Source organism: Cicer arietinum, chromosome 4, assembly GCF_000331145.2.
Source record: "Cicer arietinum cultivar CDC Frontier isolate Library 1 chromosome 4, Cicar.CDCFrontier_v2.0, whole genome shotgun sequence".
Classification (NCBI taxonomy): domain Eukaryota; kingdom Viridiplantae; phylum Streptophyta; class Magnoliopsida; order Fabales; family Fabaceae; genus Cicer; species Cicer arietinum.
Window position 1 is genome coordinate 61770668 of NC_021163.2, and position 20988 is coordinate 61791655.

At 30.7% G+C, this 20988-nt stretch overlaps 1 long non-coding RNA gene across 2 annotated transcripts; it reads right to left on the minus strand.

The window, feature by feature from the left end:
- Nucleotides 1-447: 447 nt before the first annotated feature.
- On the minus strand, nucleotides 448-3142 carry LOC101515015 (uncharacterized). Of its 2 annotated transcripts, none has more exons than XR_003472343.2 (3): nucleotides 2932-3142; nucleotides 1891-2619; nucleotides 448-1569 (listed from the first exon to the last, which is right to left on the minus strand). It is a non-coding gene; the product is annotated as an uncharacterized lncRNA (long non-coding RNA). The 2 variants fall into 2 exon arrangements; XR_003472344.2 differs by lacking the exon at nucleotides 2932-3142 and adding an exon at nucleotides 2739-2897.
- Nucleotides 3143-20988: the final 17846 nt, after the last annotated feature.

The window sequence follows — 20988 nt, forward strand, 5'->3', positions numbered from 1 at the left end:
CGTTTATGTTATGCAGTGCTTCTTGATGAATCCGGTCAATATTAACATGGAAGCATTGTCGGTCTCTAATTGATGTAGTATTTAGCAATGCTTACCAGTCTTAATCATTTTTTATTTCTTGAACATGTGTTTTTGTTATGAGGTTGTTTCTAGAATTCAGGAACAAAAAGAAAAGGAAGAATAGTAGTTGTGCATGTGAGTGATTTAAGCAAACTACTAAATTTCACTCTAGCGAAAATTATTTTTTTATTTTGAATATATTAGTTAAGTAGTGTGTTTACATTATATGAGAAAATGTTCCACTACAAATTAAGTCCTCAAATTCTGAACCAAAAAATGAATATTATAATCAATCAAGAATGGTAAACCCAATATGAACATACTTATAACCAATAAGTTAACAAACAACATTATAACATATTAGTCACATATGTTACTAGCAACAACTTCAAGAATATCACGTAACAATGAATATTATTGCCACACACATGCTAGAGGGTACCGAGAAAGACTAATCCAGATTAAAGCTCACATGGACAAAGATATGCCACAACTCAACATCAAAGGCTACTTTCAAATATAATATCAACATCTAATTCAATGAAAATATAACAATGGCACAATTTCTACATGCTCAATTTTTCTCGAACGACAATCCACACATAACATTTTACAACCAACTTACATGTCCATCAAAAAGTAGACTCTACCGTTCTTTTGTACCGTTATGCTTCTAGATGCACACAAGGTGATAGGGTTCAGTTTTTTTCTTTTTTCTAATTTTCAAGTGAATGAGGAAGGACTTTGAAGAAACGGATGTTTAGTTGTGATACTGTGAGAGTAAATGGAGGTGAAAAGATATGGTGAATGTTGTCTATTGCATTGAGAAATCAAGATAAGGTCTTAGTCCACATTAAACTTGACAAGGCATAAACAAACTATACTATCAAAATCAAGAAGTAATGTTTAATCAAACCTTTGAAACGTCTTGATTAATAAGCTCAAGTAAGTGGACAATGTTCAATGGCAAGATATCAGCTACTGACAAATGAAAGACTGTATATATGATATGTGTAATATGCTAGGTCTAGATTCCTAACATTGTTTCCTATATTATATAGTATTTTTTTTGTCATCTTCCTAAAGAAAAATTTCCCCCACGCTACAAATGAACATGGCAAAGCAAACTTTCTAGAGATACTAGAAAATTCAACCAAGCCTAAAAACAACCCTTTGGAGGCCTCCTAATCATATGTAATCATTGTCCATAGTGAATCATTGAACACCTCCTCATTATAACGTCAGGATTCAAACTACGCCAAAAGCCACCATTCCCAGGTGCATTAGAGAAAGGATTGGCAGTCAAGACTAGACCTTGTATGGAGACCAAAACCTGTAGAATTGTTGAAAAGCGTGGAAGCCAACACTCATTCTTGTCGCCCTTCCAAGTGTTAAGTAGACTCAGGCATATAGAGCCACCTGGTCCCACATTTGGAGTCCCTTCGGCTCCAATAATTACAGCCCTCATGAGATCCATCCTTGATTCATAAGCTCGAACAAATATTGAATCTGGTGAGAATAAAAGAAAGAGTCAAAGAAATGAGATTGAGAAAAATGGAAAAAGCAGGTTGCACTCTATGGTATTCAGACAATAATTCTACAGTTATTGATTTATAGTAAGTTCTAAATTCCAATTTCATAACAAATGTCTAGAAACCACTGAGGAAAAAAACTGATGAGCTTTCCATAATATATCATGACAATAAGCCAAGACCCTTTGGATATATGACAGGAACCAAACCTACCATTTCAGAAGCAATGACTAGATTAAACTAGGATCAAAAGAGAAACAAAGCATGACTTTAAAGGTATAAAAAATTAAAATCTTACCTCCTTCAAGGAGGAATCTTTGTGAATAAATAAACGGTCTGAAGTGTCACTGATAATGTTGAATTGCTTAAAACTTCCAAATTTCCTCACAATTTCATCTTTGAAATTTGCAAGGTATGAACTGCTACAACCACCTGTCTTCTTGGCAGTTTTAGATTTGGGGGAAAATGGTTCATGACCTCTAGATTGCCATCCAAACTAGCATGCTTCATTTTACAGCGGAAATATTTCGACAACCTCTCAGAATAAGATGATTCTACTCCTAATGAAAGATTCAAACCACCCCTTACTGTGACTGTTTTTGTAAGTACTATTCTTCAAACCTTGATCATATTCAACGCCAGGGTGAAAAAAAATATATCCAGATACATTCCAAAAAGAATTCAAAGCAAAATGTAAAAGACGTTTAGAAGTTAGAAAAGATAATACCAATCTACTGCGAGAGATGACAAATCAAATATCAATCTTAATGTTATACAAACTACAACTTGATTAATGGCTTCAATTGTGTTCCTCATGTTACTTTTACTTACTTTTTCATCAATTAGCACTAAATCATCAGAGTCATCATCGTCATGAATGTCAGATATATCCTGAGCATAATGTATAATATTAATCCATTGCAGAAATGACAAATAACAGCTTAATCTTAATGTTACTGACTTTTTCACCTATTATCACTAAATCATCGCCATCGCCATCAATGTCAATCACATCGCACAAAACAGCCTGCAAAATTCAATAGAATAATTAGGTGTGAGAAAAGAAAAAGACAGTGTAGAGTATTAGAAACATTCAAAAAGCATAAACAAAATAAAAGAGCAGAAAATAGCAGTGGTAGAGTTTACCCTAAAAGAGAAGTAACAACTAACAATATGAAAGTGATAATTAGGGTTTCAAAATGGTTTAAGAGTTATGGTCTCAAAATGTTTGGTATCCCACACAAATTCTAAGAGCATGTAGTAAGCAACTAATAATAGCAAAAGCAATGACATTAAAATAGAAAGAGAAGAATTTTGAAGGAAAAAAAGAGAAGCGTACGCGTTTCCGTTTATTGAGAAGGGGAATTGGGGAAAAATCTCAACGATGTTGGCGTCCATTACAGAGACGGAAACACGCCGTCACTCATTTTCCGTTTCGAATTGTCACAAATCGTTCGAAATGGTTTTGGCGGTAATTTTTCTATTCACCTATTTTTGGCCCACTTTGCATGTTGCGAAGTTCTAATAGTTCACAGACTCACTGATCTCCAGCGTGCTCTAAAATATATAAATAACTAGGGTATTATTTTGGTGGGATTAGGATCCTAATTAATTTATTTTAGAGTAATGTCAAATCTTGATTGAAAATCAATGAAAATAATGGTCACTTTGTCGATTATAACAGCAATTTAAAACTCTACATTTAAAGTTTGGATTTCATGGGATTGAACGTTTGATCTGTTATCGGTCATATGATATTTAAGCTAGCGGCTCACAACATACTTTTTAGCTTTAGCTTTTTCGATATTATATTTCTTCTTCAGAGCATCTCAAACATGTCTAGCAATATTGTTAGAACGGTGTTAATCATATAGATCATCAGCAAGTTCAATAAGAATATAATTCCTACATAAGTAATCATTATGTTCTCATCTGATTAACTCAGTAGTTTTCTTATCATTTTTACGTTTGTTCACTTGTTTCTAGAACAATAGGAATGTCATTGTTTAGAACATTGGTAACTTTTTTTATTATTAAGAAAAATAACATATTTTTGTTGTCATCGTTTTAAGTGGCATCCCTATAACCGACAAGATTTATTGAAATCAGAAGTAGTAGAACCATATATAGTAATTTCGTTCGAAAGATATGACAAAGGGAAACGTCTTTAAATTGTTGTTTTTGAGTTTTGAAAAAATTATTTTAAAATAAATTTCAGTCACTAAAGATGTCACTGAGTTGAGTCGCGGACTAGGTCGCTCTCTTTAAGATGTTTCATGGCATTGTCTAAATTATGCAAGGTAGACTATCAAGCACAAAGTTTCCAAGATAAAACATCATAGACAAACTATAGCGTAATCCTACCACAATGTCGAAAATTGTTGTAGAAACTGTGATCACTCGAAAGAAATAAATAAAAAATAAAGCAAAAATGGGAGAGAGAAAATACTCAGATTTTTGGAGTGTTTTCGGTGTCATTTTCAACTGAGCGTAGTCCTCTATTTATAGAGAAATTTTGCAACGAACAAGAGAGAAATAAGTATAAAACATGTTAATCAAACAATATCATAGAGAAAAGCACACAAATAATTTGTTAATACACCACTTAACTCAAGCACAACCAAACAGACGGTGGCGCCCGTGTGGTGGTCAATTTGTATGCATTCTCACTTCTTCGCAAAATTGGATACCCATTGGGACACACCCCAATTAACATACTTTCATCTTACAATCACTACTAGTGTGTGTTATCATTCCTATATGAAACTTCCTTTTTTTTTTTTCAATTCACAACAACTAGCTCTATGGTTTTCAATATCATTTGAAACATGATTGATATTAAATATATATATATATATATATATATATATATATATATTCAAAAAAAAACTACTAATCGATATAAATTAATATAGCAAAGAATATGACAAAATTCTAAATTTATATACTTAAATTTTTTATAGAGACTACAAAATATGGTGAAATTGTGTTCTCTTATTTGTTTGATTTTAGATACACAGAGGACTAATTTGTCCAATTTTGAAAACGAAATTGAAACTTAGGTTTTTTTTTTGTTCTTCTTCTATTATTTCATATTTTCTTATTCTTACAAGAATATTCATTTATATAATTTATTTTTCTTCCTCTTTTATGATGTTCAAATCGTATAAAATGGAAGAATCAAAGACCACTTATTGTTCTTCCTCCGCGGATGAAAGCTTAAACCCGACGATTCTCAAACGTCATTGTGAAATAAAAGTTGTTATAATTGTTGCAACTATGAATAACTTTGGAAGATAATTTTTTTCGTGTTCTTTCAGCCATTTCTTTTTATTTTTTTCTTTCAGAATGATATATATAATTGCAATATCTTTATATGTTAAGGAACTAGATTTGCTTAATGGGCAAACATACTAACGTGGAAGACAAAGTTGTTGGACATTTTGGTAAAAAAAATCATCAACTCAGAACAATAGAGCTGGTGGTGTTTGGAAAGTAAGAATGATTGACAAACTAGTATGATTATCTAATGACCATGAACAATGGAGTCATTAGAGAATGAAATCAAAATATTGAAATATATGTTGGCAATGATATTTATATTTTGTATTTTAAACCATTATTATGAGAGACATTAATAATTTATTTTGAATGTGACACTTTGATGGCTGGTGGTCCAAGAGCTAGTTATGTCGTGGGTGGTGGTGTTCTAATGGGAAGAGGTGATGGTTCATTCATGAGTGGTGGTGTAGGTCTCTTGATTGGTGATGTCCTTATGCGAAACCGATTAAGGTAATAACTAGTCCTATAAGTTCATATGTTTTAAAATGCAAAAATTAAGATCAATATACACAAATTAGTCCTTGAAATTGCTCTTACTATCAATTAAGTCCCTAAAGTCATATAAAAAATTGCAACTAGTCCCTAGTTATCATACATTTTATGTAGTTCTCAATACATCTCCTTGAACAGGTACTTCTTGGGACGATATTTGATCTTCAAGAGCAGATTCAAACTGTGAAAGTGGTATTTCAATTTGGTTTTGTCCCATGTCTTAATTTGGGGACAAAATTAGAGAAATTGAAGAAATGAGTGGGCAAACTTTGAGATAATAATAAAAATAAATGGGGGAACGAAAATGGAGAAATTACCTTTGGCAAAGGCATGAAAAGAATTCACTTTCAAAGTTTTTTTTTTAGTTGCAGTAACTTAAACATCAACTTTTTTTTACAATGATATTTAAGAATCATTGACTTCAAGCTTTCATATATGAAGGAATAAGAATAAGTGGTTCTTGATTTTTTTTCAACACCATGAAAGAGGAAGAAGAATAAATTATATAAATGAAGATTCTTGAAAGAAAAAGATATGAAATCCTAGAAGAAGAACAATAATGAACTATATAGATGGAGATGTTACCGTTGCAATAACGACATAGTTTCAGTTTTAAAAAAGAAATTGAGTTTTAGTTTCGTTTTTAAAATTGAGCAAATTAACCACCCATATTTTCAAAATCGGACAAATTAGCTCATCTCTTACATACAATGAATTAACTAACAATTGAGCTCGCCATAGAAGTAGTTAACGCGTTAACCTCATTAGCATAGCAAACTAACAGATGCATGGACGGACCCAAAAATTTTGAGCAGTAAAAACACTGTATATCTCTTTAAACGGTTGTCACATGTATAATTCTAAAATTAAGAGTAAATAGCCTTTGAGTTTATCAAAATTATATACAACCTCACATAATCTCCTTTTTAGTAATTTTATACACTAAATTGTTTAGAGAAAAATACATTTGAGTACTAAATTAATTAACTAAAGACACATTTAAAGAACAAAATAACTATTGAAAGACACGTTTATTTTTGCTATGGTAATTTTAATACATTTAAAAACTATTATAACAATACTAATTTACATTTATAAACAAAGTTTAAACATAGTGGAGGCATAATAATGTATTTCTTTAATGTATTAAATACTAAAATTTTATTTTTTTTAAATCAAGTAGAGGTTATTCCCCAAAAAGTAATGAGTGGGTTCGTCTCTAAATGGATAGCTATACTATATTGTATGATGTCTTTCAATTTTAACGTGTTATTTATCTATTTTTAAAATTTAAAAGTAAATACTCTATCCAATAATTTCAAAAGACAACTTAGTGATTTACTCATTAATTATACTATGTTAATGGAGTTGGTAGGTTATTTACATGGATTCTTTCTATATGTACACTGTTAAAATAATATTGAGATCTGCAACAAAGATTAACCAACAAAATAGAAGACAAAAAATTGCAGAAGAAAAACAAAAACGCAGAATGTTCAGAAAACCAGAAAACGGATATTGATTATCGTTCTTCGTTTTCTACAGTTTTCTAAAACAATTTTCCTTTCTGCAGTTTTCTAAAACCAGTTTTCTCTATCAACGCAAATGAAAATTAAAGAAGGATAAGAGAAGAATAACACCAAGAATGTACGTGTTCGGTCTCAATTGATGAGATCTACGTCACGGGCAAGCAAGCAAGATTAATCCACTATTAATGATTGAACTTTACAAGATTAAAGCCTTCTCAAGATTGATCTCCTAGTATCTATCAATGTTTATGAACCAGCAATGCTAGCCTTTCTCTCAATCTTTCTCTTCTCCCTTTAATCTTCTCTCTCTGATTTTCTATGAATCATGAATTGCATATGTGCCTCTTAGTTTTCCAGCTCTCACTACTATTACAACAACATTACATTAATGCATTTACAACTATAGTATTTAAAGACATTTACTTAACTAACTATAACCACCTTGTCATAACTAACTTGGCCAAAGGTAGTTATAACAACTCTTAAGAATAACTAACTTTATGATTTGAGGCGCACATTCACAATTCTCCACCTTGACTCAATATCAGAATAATTCAATCATTGACCTTGCTGCTATTGCTTCATCTTTACTGTTTGTCAAATCCAACTATGTCCAAGCAATGCTTGAACTTAGTTTGTGAAAGTGATTTGGTGAATGCATCAGATGGGTTGTCCTCAGTTGCAATCTTCTCAACTGAAACCTGCTTTGAATCGATCGCATCTCTTATGAAGTGATACTTAACATCAATATGTTTAGACTTATTATGATACACTTGATGCTTAGATAAGTGTATAGCACTTTGACTATCACAATAAATTGAAACATAACTCTGATTTATTCCTAGCTCACCAATAAGTCCTTTCATCCATAAAGCTTCTTTAACGCCTTCAATAAGCGCAATGAATTCAGCTTGAGTTATAGAAAGTGCTACCATCGACTGTGTAATTGCTCTCCAGCTTACAGCAGTCCCATATAGAGTGAAAACATAACCAGAAATTGATTTTCTAGTGTCCATGTTTCCAGCATAATTCGAGTCCACATATCATTTGATTGGTTCCTTGTCATGACGAGTCTTTTTGAATTTTAAACCTGTTGTTAGTGAGCCATTTAAGTATCTCATAATCCACTTAAGTGATGATCAATGCAGTGCTCCTGGATCTGCCATAAATCTGCTAACAACATTCATAACATAAGCCAAATCTGGCCTGCTACATATCATTCCATACATTATGCTGCCAACTCCACTAGCATAAGGAATGGTACTCATTCTTTGTCTTTCCTCAGCAGTCTTAGGTGAGTCTTGCATAGACAATTTGTAATTTTGTCCCAGGCGAGTAGTAATTTGTCTTGCCTCATGCATTCTATATTTAGTGACAACTTTCTTCAGGTAGGCAACTTGAGAAAGAAATAGTTCCCATTTCATTCTATTTCTTTTTATATCCATTCCTAAGATCCTTTTGGCCTCTCCAAGTTATTTCATCTCAAACTCATTTCTAAGATCAGCTTTGAACCTTTTAATCTGGTCTTTACTTGAGCTTGCAAGAAGAATATCATCCACATAGAGTAATAGATAAATTGGAGAACATTCTTGACTTTTCTGAAAATCTGGAGAACGTTTTTGAGCTGGAGAACGTTCTTGATTTTTCTCTTTTAGAATGTAAACACAGTTGTCAAAACTACATCTTTGGAAACCATATCTAATCATGAAATCATCAAACTTCATGTACCATTGTCTAGGACTTTGCTTTTAGGCCATACAATGATTTTTTAAGAAGACAAACCTTGTTTCTGCCTTTAGCGAATCCTCCAGGTTGCTGCATATAAATGGTTTCTTCCAGATCACCATGTAGAAATGTTGTTTTGACATCCAACTGCTCTAATTCCAAGTCTTGTTGAGTTACAATTGAAAGTAGAATTCCAAGCTGCGAATATCCCTTTGCAACTAATCTTGCTTTGAACCTTATCTTCTCTTTACCTTGAATGCCTTCCTTTCTTTTGAACACCCATTTTGATCCAATTACCCTTTGACTCTTAGGAATGTCAACCAAAATCTAGGTTTGATTCTTTTCTAATGATTGCATTTCTTCATTCATAGCTGTCATCCAAGCTTCTTTGTCCTCACTATTAATGGCTTCCTTGTAGTTGCTTGGTTCATCTCTTTGAAGATCTTCAGCAACACTTAAAGCATAACAAATTAAATCTGCTTCACCATATCTGATTGGAGGCTTGATAACCCTTTTTTCTCTATCCTTACCAAGTTGTAATTGGCCAAATATGTTTCTGTTGCAGCATTATCATCATGTGATGTATCAATGACGTCTTCATGATTAATCTCTTGATCTCCAGGTGACTCCACCTCAATCTGAGCACTCTTTTCATTGCTGTTTGAAGCACTGTTAAATGAAGAACGTTCTGCGTTTCTGCAATGTTCTTCATTTCTGCATAATTCAAACGGAGAATGTTCTGCGTTTCTGCATAACTGAAACGGAGAATGTTCTGCTTTTCTGCAATGTTCTTCATTTCTGCAGTTCTAAAACGGAGAATGTTCTGCGTTTCTGCATAACTGAAATGGAGAATGTTCTTTGTCAATCATGGACATTCTTGTTTCATCAAACACTACATCTCTTGATATGATGCACTTGGGCACACCTTGGTCAATTCTCCACAACTTGTAACCTTTTATTCCTTTAGGATAACCAATGAAAACACATTTGATTGCTGTAGGATCCAACTTATCTTGCCTTGTATGAGCAAATGCTAAGGAACCAAATACCTTCATATTTGAGTAGTATGCTGGTTTGTCATTCCACATCTCAATTGGTGTCTTAAATCCAATAGCTGATGAAGGGCATCTATTTATCAAATCCAATACTAGCCTTTCTCTCAATCTTTCTCTTCTCCCTTTAATCTTCTCTCTCTGATTTTCTATGAATCATGAATTGCATAAGTGTCTTGTAAGACCCATAATTTTAAGGTACACTTTATGTATTTTATATGTTTTGGATTTTGGCTCGGAGGCTTTTTAGCCAAAGTTAATAATATTATGGAGTGTATAGGATCAAAAAGTTATTTTGACCCCGTTTAGAATTACTCATCGATAAATAAATTTAAATTAAGTGCGGTAAATCCTTTACGGAGAATTTAATGCATTACGGGTGAAATGGTAATTTAACAAATATCTAGACATTTTGAGATATTTGTTAAGTTATATTTAATATATATATGTTTGCTGGAGAGAATAGAAAGGAAGGAAATTAAAAGGAAGGAAAAGGAAAAGAAAAGGTTATATAAAGGAAAGAAGGAAATAGAAAGGAAGGAAAAACAAAGAAAGGAAAAAGGAAGGAAGGAAAATCTGATTTTCCATTTTCTTCCTCTGCCAACCGCGGCCATTTCTCCCTCCTTCTTCCGTTTTCATTTTCGTCGCTTTCTTTTCTTCAAAACTCGTAACCCAAGGTTGGGTGAGAGTTAGAACAAAGGTTTCACAACTCCACTCTTCCTCTTTGATCCGAAAACGAAGAAAAACGGTATTTGAGATTCAAACACAAACCCCTCCGTTTCTTCTAGATCCAAGCTTCATTTCGCGAAGAGTTAGAAGGGAAAGTTGCTCACTACCACGCTACGGTGCTAGGGGACCAATTTGGAGGCGACGTTGCGAGCGGAGATTTTTACCGGATTTGCTCGCGGTACCAGAAACGCACGTTAGAGTTAACGCGAAGGTAAGGGCTCCTTCCAAACTTTTAGTTTGCATCTAGGGCCTTATCTGTGGTTGTGTGGAAACGAATTTTGTTAGGATTGGAGTATTATTTTGGGAAAAATGAATTTACCTCACGTATGTAAGATTTTGAGTAAATGAAACTTGTGTGTTTTGAGTAGTGGATTGTGTCGATTTGTGTTCGTTGTTTTTGACATGCTCTTAATTGATATTGATGAAATTTGATATGTGTATGGTTGGATCTTGTGAATAAATGAATTGATGTGTTTTGATGTGAGAATTTGTTTGAGTTTGTGTTGTGTGGAATTTGAAAACCATTAAGTTAAATGAGTATTAAGAATAAGGAATCTCTTAATGTCTTGTTTACTTAATGTGCGTTTGTTTGTGAAAAATCGTTTAAGTTAACTGGGCGTTAAGAATGGGGAATCTCTTAATGTCTTGTTTACTTAATGTGCGTTTGTTTGTGAAAAATCGTTTAAGTTAACTGGGCGTTAAGAATGGGGAATCTCTTAATGTCTCGGTTACTTAATATTTTGTTTTAAGAAAAATCGTTTAAAGATAACTGGGCGTTAAGAATGGGGAATCTCTTAATGTCTCGGTTACTTAATATTTGTTTTTGAAAATCGTTTAAGTTAACTGGGCGTTAAGAATGGGGAATCTCTTAATGTCTCGGTTACTTAATATTTTGTTTTAAAGAAAAATCGTTTAAGTTAACTGGGCGTTAAGAATGGGGAATCTCTTAATGTCTCGGTTACTTAATATTTTGTTTTAAAGAAAAATCGTTTAAGTTAACTGGGCGTTAAGAATGGGGAATCTCTTAATGTCTCGGTTACTTAACATTTTGTTTTGAAAACCGTTTAAGTAAACTGGGCGTTAAGAATGGGGAATCTCTTAATGTCTCGGTTACTTAATATTTGTTTTTGAAAATCGTTTAAGTTAACTGGGCGTTAAGAATGGGGAATCTCTTAATGTCTCGGTTACTTAATATTTTGTTTTAAAGAAAAATCGTTTAAGTTAACTGGGCGTTAAGAATGGGGAATCTCTTAATGTCTCGGTTACTTAATATTTTGTTTTAAAGAAAAATCGTTTAAGTTAACTGGGCGTTAAGAATGGGGAATCTCTTAATGTCTCGGTTACTTAATATTTTGTTTTAAAGAAAAATCGTTTAAGTTAACTGGGCGTTAAGAATGGGGAATCTCTTAATGTCTCGGTTACTTAATATTTTGTTTTAAAGAAAAATCGTTTAAGTTAACTGGGCGTTAAGAATGGGGAATCTCTTAATGTCTCGGTTACTTAATATTTTGTTTTAAAGAAAAATCGTTTAAGTTAACTGGGCGTTAAGAATGGGGAATCTCTTAATGTCTCGGTTACTTAATATTTTGTTTTAAAGAAAAATCGTTTAAGTTAACTGGGCGTTAAGAATGGGGAATCTCTTAATGTCTCGGTTACTTAATATTTTGTTTTAAAGAAAAATCGTTTAAGTTAACTGGGCGTTAAGAATGGGGAATCTCTTAATGTCTCGGTTACTTAATATTTTGTTTTAAAGAAAAATCGTTTAAGTTAACTGGGCGTTAAGAATGGGGAATCTCTTAATGTCTCGGTTACTTAATATTTTGTTTTAAAGAAAAATCGTTTAAGTTAACTGGGCGTTAAGAATGGGGAATCTCTTAATGTCTCGGTTACTTAATATTTTGTTTTAAAGAAAAATCGTTTAAGTTAACTGGGCGTTAAGAATGGGGAATCTCTTAATGTCTCGGTTACTTAATATTTTGTTTTAAAGAAAAATCGTTTAAGTTAACTGGGCGTTAAGAATGGGGAATCTCTTAATGTCTCGGTTACTTAATATTTTGTTTTAAAGAAAAATCGTTTAAGTTAACTGGGCGTTAAGAATGGGGAATCTCTTAATGTCTCGGTTACTTAATATTTTGTTTTAAAGAAAAATCGTTTAAGTTAACTGGGCGTTAAGAATGGGGAATCTCTTAATGTCTCGGTTACTTAATATTTTGTTTTAAAGAAAAATCGTTTAAGTTAACTGGGCGTTAAGAATGGGGAATCTCTTAATGTCTCGGTTACTTAATATTTTGTTTTAAAGAAAAATCGTTTAAGTTAACTGGGCGTTAAGAATGGGGAATCTCTTAATGTCTCGGTTACTTAATATTTTGTTTTAAAGAAAAATCGTTTAAGTTAACTGGGCGTTAAGAATGGGGAATCTCTTAATGTCTCGGTTACTTAATATTTTGTTTTGAAAACCGTTTTTACTTTCATTTTTAATTGGCAAAGCATTGTATGAACTTTTCGCATATTGAAAATTCTGATAAGGTGCATGCTTAGCTGAAAAGTTATTTTTAGCATTTAAAACTTAAATGTTATGTGTTAACTGTTATTTTCGGTTGGTGACCTTTACAATTATTGTGGAAATCTGGGCTTTACCCTCAGATGAGAGTCAGGACGATCCTACCGATTCGTACCCTACGGACGGGAATGGAGATGGGAACGCTTGACTGCAGCTACGTTAGGAGAATCTCACGGGGCGCGTGGAGGTCACTCCAGGTGTTTAGTTGTGTTGTAAAATGATCAGATTAGGTTGACATAGAGGGATCAGATGTCTTTCTTTTGTATTGCATTTATTTTAAAATGGAAGACTGTACCTATACTAATATTGTCAGCTTGACATGTTATTTTCGATGGGTTACATGTACCATTTGTTGTTGGGTAAATGGTTTGGATTTATAATTGGAGTAACTTTTCCGCTTCTTATAAATTATAATGACTCAATTATTTATCCAAAGGCATTTCTTTATTTATTTCTCTGCTTTATTTTAAATTCTTTTGAAAAAAAAAATATATACCCTCGCTTTGAAAAATGGGGTGTTACATGTCTCTTAGTTTTCCAGCTCTCACTGCTATTACAACAACATTACATTAATGCATTTACAACTATAGTATTTAAAGACATTTACTTAACTAACTATAACCACCTTGTCATAACTAACTTGGTCAAAGGTAGTTATAACAACTCTTAAGCATAACTAACTTTATGATTTGAGGCACACATTCACATACACTGACTCTAAATACTCGTATCATGTGTAATTGTTCATGTTGAATGAATCATTCTATTAATTTCTTTTGTTTTGGTTCAATTTTTTTTGGATAAAAGTTTCGGTTCAATTTTTTTTGGATAAAAGTTTTGGTTCATTGATCATTAGACAAATGATTAATAAAATTATAGAACATGATAATAGCAAGTGTCACAAAAAATTGTACTGTGCTGAACTGAAAAACAAAGAACGTGAAGAACCGGCAAAATAAGATCTGAATATTTGATTGGCATGATGGCCTTGTTGTATTTTGAATAGTTTTACACCAGTGGTCACATTAATTAATAGTAATATATTTGGTGGATTTATTCACCAAACAAAATATATTCGGTTGTTTTATCAAAAAAGATACATATATTCGGTGGACTCGTAGAGAATAAATGACAAGGTGCAGTCTCAAATAATATCATGGTCGTGACGATATTAAATGACAAGTATAAACATATATTTGAAATAAATTTTGTAGGGTTAGTAGCTGCCCCAAACACCTTCCTTTTTTATAGACTCTTCTTCTATTAGATTGATTGAGGTGATTTAAGGTCAGTTTTTTTATTTAATATGGTTTTTCAATTTTTTTATTAATTAAATAAGTATTTTTTACATTATTTTTTTTTTATAAGTTTGATTTTTTTTCTCACCAATATATATGTTTGATTTATTGTTTTATTACGGTGTTTATTTGATTTAAATTAATAAATTAACTTCGATTAAACGCATATTTTATCGCAGTTTTATTTAATTGAGACTGGTAAATTAACTTCGATTAAACGCATATTTTATCGCAGTTTCATTTAATTGAGACTGATAAATTAACTTCGATTAATATATTTAATTAATAATTTTAATATCTTCATCGATACAACTTTAAACATTTATATTTTAGACTTTTTATTTTATTATATACGTAAATTTTGTCACAATTATAAATATTATGATATTTTATACTATTAAATTAGATGCTACAAATTTAATAATAGATTTTTCTTTTTAATTTTAGCATTTTTTATATAACTTTTACTCATTTATATATAAAAAAATTATCCGGAAAAAGTATAAACGTATATTTCCTTATGCTCATAATAATCAACCTATTACACATAATATTGTTTTATTGTTAAAGTTTCGTATTATATTAAATTTTTTTTTATATTTGGGACGGAAGAAAATAATTGTTTAATTTTTTTAGAAGAGAGAGTTGTACTGATGTTCTTATTACTTTAAATTTTATGATTCTCCTTTAAATCGCTAAATTATTTTATAAACTTCTCAAAATATGAAATCAATACAAGTTTATAAATACAAGCAATGTTAATAATATTAACACTAATCATTAACATCAACAATTTCAAATAAAATAAAGCAAGCAATACTACTTTTACAAATCAGTTTTTTAGAGGTTGAGTCATCTAATAATATTATAGTCAAATTATAAACTTAAATTATCATGTAATATTATAGTCTACTAAAGATTTATTGAATCATTTGATGTTAAATTGCTACTATCGAATTATACATGTTACATTTCAAATGTCTAATATTTAGCATGAGAAAATGTGTTAAGTATCTTATATTAAATGAATATTATGATATGAATATGAGTTTAATAAAAGCTATTATCACCTTCAAAACGGATTTTTTAAAAGTTGAGTTAGATTGAAACTAAATTATAAGACATATAAAGTCATTGAGTTGTGAGCATGTGATGAAGGAACATTGAATTGAGGTTCTAAGTAACCACTCCTACAAAGGCAACCCATATATCCCTACTTGTCGTGTAGGGCAACAATTATTGGTCACATGTTGGGCAGATGAGTTTGACGGAGGAAAGTGGTCCCTATATATATTTGAGTGGCTGATCATCGACTTGAAAAAATACCAAAGATTTCAAACTGTTGTACTCTTGAAACTTCATAGAGAAGTAATTGAATGAATTTTAATAAAGAAGCTACTTTTGCAAAAGTAACGATAACTAGAATTATAGGACTCTTAAGAACACACGCCTAACACATTTTTTGTTGATAATTTTAATATACTTTTTCTAGTAGTTGAAATTCATATTAAATTCATTAACTAATTCAGGTCGAGTCCAAGTCAATTTGATGGTTGTTGTTAAAATTTTAAACAATAAAAAAAATGTATTATTAACATTTTTTCTTTGTTGTAATTATCACAATAAATGTTTGAATATTTATAAATCAATCAAAAAAAATATTTGAACATTTAAACTCTTAGTCTATGTTTGATTTTATATTTAGAGCATTAAGAATTAATTTTGAAGGAGTCAAATTAATTTTGACAAAAGCGAGCATCAGAGAAAGCCATTGCATACTAGGGTTTAATGTTTTTTTCGTTGAAAAAATTAAAAATACATTAAAGAAAATTACTTGAAATGCAAGATGTGCCAAGAATAAATGAAAAAAAAAACAATTTACAATAAGTAAATTCAAAAAGTATATAAGTAAAACACCAAACACTTTAAAGGACTCACTCAGACCACTACAAAAAACATACACAACTACAAAATTAAGACATCATATTACAGAGAAATACTTGGGTTTTGCCATCAAGTATAAAATCATAATCAAACCCCTTTGACCTTGATTTTAACCCCCACCACGATGTTAACTTCACACGTTCAACTAACTCTAACCTCTAAATTGCTTAAACACATGGTCATTGCGGACCTTCTAAATTATCCAATTACATCTCAATCAAATAACTTGTAACTTTTATTTTGACCTCTTAATACAAGAGAATAAGCTATCAAATTGAAGAACATAATACATAATTAGATATAGCATGTTAAGTGTTAAAATATCATACCAACGTACAAAAAATAACACTAAAAAGTAAGTGTTGTAATGTTACCTCGTTCGAATATCACCCAATAGATAAATTATTTTTAACTAAAAATTAAAATTTGTAACTATTAAATTTAAATATTATTAAAACACTGAAATTTATTATTTAAACTTATTTTTATATAAATAGGTCTAAACTTAAATTATTTTAAATTTAACTAACTTTTAAATAAAATAATATTTTATCGACACATAATCAAATATATGTAAAAAAATTATTTGGGTGGACAACTCAACTCAACAAAGTGATTCGCTTTTGAAAGGGTGATAAGTGGCTACACACGATTGCTTCGTTAAAGGGAAGGAGATTCGATCATTCATTTTACTACTATTGATCAATATTAAGACAACGAAGCGTGGAATAGTTTTAGGAATAAATTCGTATAAAATAACTTTCATCTCGTGTTTTCTACTACCAAACAACAGTGTAACGAAGCTTCATTCACCTCGAGCTGAAACAAAACAAAAGCCAAACTATTGAAGTGGGGAAATTTATTTTAGTTTGTGTTGTTTTCAGACATTAATTAGGCTTCATTGGAAATAACACCACGCCTGTCCTTGTTGCCTTATTCTTTACGGCTTACGCCAGCCGACCTTGTTAAAGTGTTAAGTAGTAATTTGATATTTTACTTTGACCGTAAATAAGAAGTTGAAAATAATTTGGGATAAACCGTGATCCTTCAATGTTTATGACATTGTTATTGTAGTATACGATTCAATTAAAATTTTCAATTATTCTGTTACTCATATAAATGTATGTTAGTTTAATCATTAATGTTAAATTAACTGATAATTGTATCACTGAACCAAACGATACTAAATCTATAAAAAAAATTACAAAATTTAAAACATTTCTTCATCTTATATCACATTATATATATATATATTTTGTATCTCTAATTCTAAACTTAACATTTATTCTTCTCCCAATTAAAAACAATTAAAGGTAAAATATTGTCCTTAAATATCAAATTTTATTTTTTAAGAGTTAACTGCACCACTTTCAAAATTATGAGAGTGATTAACGTTTCTAAAAAAAAATATGCTTTTACATTTTATGAAATCTAAAATGAATAAAAAAAGACCTGAATAGACTTAAATTTTGTGATATCAGTCATGAGAAGACCTAATTAGAGAAGCTCACTGTCACATGCCGTAATTGATAAGCATCGGTAATGTGTGCGCACGCAATTTACCAAAAGAAAAAGTGGTAAGGCGTAATTTCAAAGCACCTTTTAAGAGGCCAATAGAGAAAGTTGTCACTCATCATCACTCGCCCACTCAATTCTGTTCTGAAAAATGTACTGTAAATCACAAGAGCAAATAAGGATTTGTGGAGGTACAATGTGGTCCATTAGTAAATTATTAATAACAATCATTGAATATTACTGCTACCACACCAACGCCAAATAAATAGACTTGGGTTGTTTGTACATAATTGAATGTTTGAGTTGAGTGTGACCGCTGCATCTAATACAAATTGCAAATAAATATTTGCGAAACTTGTATCATTGTGTATAGGTGCTGTGATTCATACATTTACTCTGTTTTTTTGTTAAAACTACTTCTGTGTGACAAATCGCATTTGACTATTTAAGCTATGTTTGTTTTACTACACTAGTTAAGCTATATTAATCTAAATATTAATATAAATTTGATAAAATGTATTTAAATGAAACATGAATTTACTTAAGATTAAAATAAAAAACAGAAACGATCACTCAAGGTTTTAATGAATTTTATCTTTCCTGCTTATTGTAAATATCATTCTTCAGTTTAATAAATTTCTTCTTTTTGTAAAACAAAAAAAAAAGTTCACAATTGTAAAGGAAATGTACAAAAAAGGTAAAATACACGGTCGCATATCAATTATTTCCAGTAGGTGAATTTACTTTGAAATTAACACGTAAAGCAAGGTGTTTAGATGAACGAAGCTCCATTAGCTCGATTTCGTTTCAACAAAGAGCTAAATTGAATTGATTTCAGATAATCGATACAAACTTTTTATGAAATTAGCTCCAAAAAGTTTTCAAGAATCGTCAAAAATCAAATCAATAACTATAAACATTTAAGCGGCATTTCGCATAAGAATCAAGAAATAAAGCTTGTAACTATAAGCAAAATTAAAAGAAGAACAAGCTTAAATATAAAAGAAATCCATTATTATGTACCAGAAACAATTATAACAATCATAATACTCCTCAAATCACAAAAAAAAAAAGCAACAAGATCCAGAAATCAACATCCGTAATCTCTACACGCTGCTAAAGGAAGAAAGAAAAAAAAACGAGAGAAATCGAGAGTTTTATATACTACTAGTCTAGTTAAATCTCATCCTCTACTAAAATTCCACACGAGTAAACGTAAATCCATCCGTAAAAGAATATAATACGCTCAGATCTGGAGTTTAGATCCAAAAGCGAGACCAGCGACAGCGGCGAGAAAACCTACAATGAACGATGGCGAAATTGCGGTGGCTGGTGATACAGGACTAGGAGCCGGAGCCTCGGCAGCGGAGGCGACGGATAGGACGGCGGCGAGCACCGACATTGTTGCAAGAACCATCACTTTAGTGGAAGCCATTGGTGAGAGGGTAGAGTTTTGAGATTTTGTTCAATTGGTTATAGATTTGAAGGAAATGGTGGTGAATGAAGAAGGTAAAAGGGAAAGGGGTGGGTTTATATAGAAGGAGAGAGGGGAAGTTGCGGGCAGGTTGGGTAGCTGCCCGAATAACAGACTGGCGATATGTTAGTTGCCAGCTGGATGAGCTTCTGTTGTGTCTCCTCAACAGATTCAGATATCACATGACTCGTTTTTACAATTAAAGCAATCACTCGCGCCGAGTCGCGCGTATACTTCTCTCTCTTTCACACGAGCTGTTTATATTTTTGGCGGTTCCATCAAGAACATCAGCCACGTCTACACGATCTTAAGAGCATCTACAGCGGTGAACTCAATATGAGTTCTTTAGATGGGTCCACTGTGCCACATCATCTTGAAGTAATTCACTCATTTTTTACTCCAACGGTGAACTCAACATGATTCAAGTTCTACTATGCCACATCACCTTAAATCAACTCATTCATTTTTTATTCATTTTTTACAGTTTAACTTTAAAAAAATCATATTATATTCCATTACTTTAATTTATACATTAATATTTAATTTTCTTATAACTTAAAATATTATTTTAAATAGAAAAATAAATAAAAAAGTATGTTAATAAAAATTTTAATAAACTTCTGTAACAAAAATTGTGAAGAAAAAGTATGAGTAACAAATTGTTTCTATTAATGAGTTAACAATCGTAATTAAAGGAGAAAAAAAAGGCTAAAGGTGGTATATTAACTAAAAAAAAGCTAATGGTTACAAAATTATTATTATTTAATAAATTAAAAAGAAGTTAACGCTATAAATTAAAAAAAAGTGATAAATTTATTATTATTAATAAATTAATAAAAGGTAGCGGTTATAACAAAAAAAAGGTAACTGCTGTGAAGCACCGTTCCTTCCTGACAGTACCGTGATGACACCTTGGCACAACTCCAATGGTGAACCCACAAAAAACTGGAAGTTAAGTAATTACACGCTGGCGGACGAACTCATTTTCACTCCCGTTGTAGATGCTCTAAAAATATATTTGTGGGATGTAAAAAAAATAATCTTTCATCGAAAAAACTTTATTATTATTATCATTATAAAAAGTATATTTATTACTGTTTTTATCCATTTTTAAGTAAAAAATTTCGATAATTTAAAATTCGATCATTTGACTAGAATGTAAATAAAATTAATAAATTTTTTTATTATTTTAAAATACAAATTTTATAGTTGACTTGGAAGGAACATCAAATAAAAATTTAAACTCTTATTCTCCTAAATAATAATATTTCTTAAATAAAGTTTATTAATTGTTTGAATCCAATCACTTAATTATTCATTAAAAATTTTAATACACAAATAAATAAGTGGTGTTATTAATTTTGTATTTTACAAAAACGTGATTTTTATTTTTAAATTTAAATAATTTATAATATTTTTACTTTTAAAATAAAATAATAATAATAAAATATGTTTTCAATACTATTTGTTTTATGTTCTGAATTCCAATCTATTTGAATGCTATTTTTTCTTAACTATTTTTTTAAGATAAATACTAACAAATATTCTTAAAGTACTTGTTAATAAAATAAATATAAACAAATTAAAAATTATGTAACTCAAATTTTAAAATTATAAAAAACTGAAAGTTTTCAGTGAAAATGTATTTTTTTTTATTTTTTAACAAATACCATAAAGATTTATCGCATAACCTTTTTTTAAAAAATGCATCGATAACTTGAAAATAATAAATACTT